At 44.0% G+C, this 2,396-nt stretch overlaps 1 non-coding gene across 1 annotated transcript; it reads right to left on the reverse strand.

Annotated features, from left to right (window-relative positions):
• Positions 1 to 808: 808 nt before the first annotated feature.
• LOC115030976 lies at positions 809 to 942 on the reverse strand. The gene has a single exon (XR_003836569.1). It is a non-coding gene; the product is annotated as a U11 spliceosomal RNA (small nuclear RNA).
• Between the last annotated feature and the right edge of the window lie 1,454 nt (positions 943 to 2,396).

Below are 2,396 nucleotides of genomic sequence, written 5' to 3' on the forward strand. Positions count from 1 at the left end.
AGAAGTTTCTGATCTGGTGAGATGGCTCAATAGGTAAGAACACCCAACTGCTCTTCTGAAGGTCCAGAGTTCAAATCCCAGCAACCACATGGTGGCTAACAACCATCCATAACGAGATCTGGCGCCCTCTTCTGGAGTGTCTGAAGACAGCTACAGTGTACTTACATATAATAAATAAATCTTAAAAAAAAAATCAGTTGCAGGGCTAGAGAGATGGCTCATTGGTTAAGAGCACTGGCTGTTCTTTAAGAGTCCCAGGGTGGCTCATTACCAGTCTTCAACTGTTAATCCCAGGAAATTCAGTGCCCAGGCACACAAGGGAAAAAAATAATTTAAATGAAAATAAATAGCTAAGGGGCTGGAGAGACAGCTACTCTTTTTGTTTGTTTGTTCTGTTTTTCGAGACAGGGCTTCTCTGTAGGCTGGCTGTCCTGGAACTAACTTTGTAGACCAGGCTGACCTCGAACTCTGAAATCCGCCTGGGTCTGCATCTGCCTTCCAAATTCTGGGATTAAAGGCGTGGGCCGCCATGCCCGCATTTGAAATTGACTTCTAATTCCAAAGCTCAGAAAGTTTAGAAGGCCTTCAGAAGTATGAAATCAGACAAGCATTGAAATTAGGCAGGTCAATACAGATTTTAACTACTAGACATGAAAGAAAACATAAAACCTCCAAACACAGATATTTCTAGGAGGTTTGACAAGATCCAGGTGTTAACCTTAACATGTACTCAAAAGCTGCATACCGGCAAAATACTTATAAAAAGAGATAAAGGATGCCCCCATAATACCTGTATTTTAACAGGTGTACAGGCGCCGGGACCAACGATCACCAGCTGCCCAGTTACCAAAAAATTATGCTTCCGAAATCTCTTGATGTCGATTCCGCACGCAGAGCAATCGAGTTGCCCTGCGTGTGCCACTCACGACAGAAGCCCTTTTTACTCGAGCGCTTGCTGAAGCACAGTGGCATTGTCGTTCCAACCATCTTACGGTAAAGGTGAAAATAAAGTCCAACCAACTTTCAACTGTATATTGACGAAGTTAAAAGACAAACTATCGATTCTTCTCGGACTGAGGGAAAGCCTTCACAAAGAGAACTGTTGTGTCGTTTTTTGTATAGCAGTAAAGGAAAGTCCGTGAGTCAATATGCAAATCAGAGCAGTGCTTGCCGGGAATGCTCTGATCGACACGGAGGGAGAGGTAGGCGGCGCTGGAGCAAAACAGCTGCTCCCAGCTAGAGGTGGGACGTTGGGTTCTAGGAGCCTTTAGCTTAGTTACTAGGGTTACACGGTGCCCCAACCTGTCAAAACGGATGTGTAATTTAGTGCCACTTGTAGCCTCCAACTTGGACGTTATGTTCTAACATATGGGTGCTAGGAACCGAATTCAGGTCTCTGACAGGGACACATAGGAGACGGGCTGTAAAAGCAAAAAACGGAGTAAATTTATCATCAAAGACCTAGATTCTAGGTGATGGGGAGGGATTTTAAAAAAAGCTAAAGCTGACATGCGCTCTGTGTTCATATGGCGGGGCGATTTATTCTGAATTTCAATGAAATCAGTTTTAAAAAATAAACCGGTGTGATGGCTCATACCTGTAAATCAGGAGGCTGACACAGGAGTATTACAGCGAGTTGAGTTCCAAGCCAGCCTGGGCTACATGACACCCCACTTCAACAAAAGCCAAACCACTGAACCGAATATAATGGCACATGTAATCTCACATGGGAGGCTGACTTCTGGTCCGCCTGGGTTTCTGGAGGAATCTGCATCAAAAGACAAAGCGCGCCCCCTAAAAGAATGGTAGATTTGTGTGACTTAGGCCCTGAGTCAAGCGATCACCATCTTGGGGCGTTCAGTGGAGCCTACTTGCAAAGGATTTTCCCAGTTTGTTGACTGTTTATACCCTCTCAAAGAGGTGGGTGGGGTGGGTAGTCAGAAAACTCACCTCAATAGCCAACTGCTCTAGAATGAACAAGCTATCACGTGGGACTATTAACTGTATGTGGTATCCAAGAAAGGTTATAGTATGTAAAACAGTAGGAGAGGGTGCTCTATTCATGCACTATAGAAGATTCGTCCATTTGAAGGTGCAGATTTGGGGAGACAAATTAACCACACCCCTGTTGTAAACCGGTCACTTGCTATGTAAATAAGCCACATAAACTAACTGCCTGCCCTGAGTGAACTGTGGTGGAATCATGCCTCAGGCTGCAGCTGGGACTTCCAGGAAAATGGTAGACTTTATGTCTCCTCCAAGGAAGGAAGTTTAGCAAGGATTTCATCGGATAGCTCAGGCTGAACTTGAGTGCCTGCTGCTTCAGCCTCTAGAGTGCTTTGGTTTCTAATATTTATGTTTTTTTTTTTTTTTTTTTTTTTTTTTTTTTTTTTTTT

This window comes from Mus caroli, chromosome 4, assembly GCF_900094665.2.
Source record: "Mus caroli chromosome 4, CAROLI_EIJ_v1.1, whole genome shotgun sequence".
Classification (NCBI taxonomy): Eukaryota; Metazoa; Chordata; class Mammalia; order Rodentia; family Muridae; genus Mus; species Mus caroli.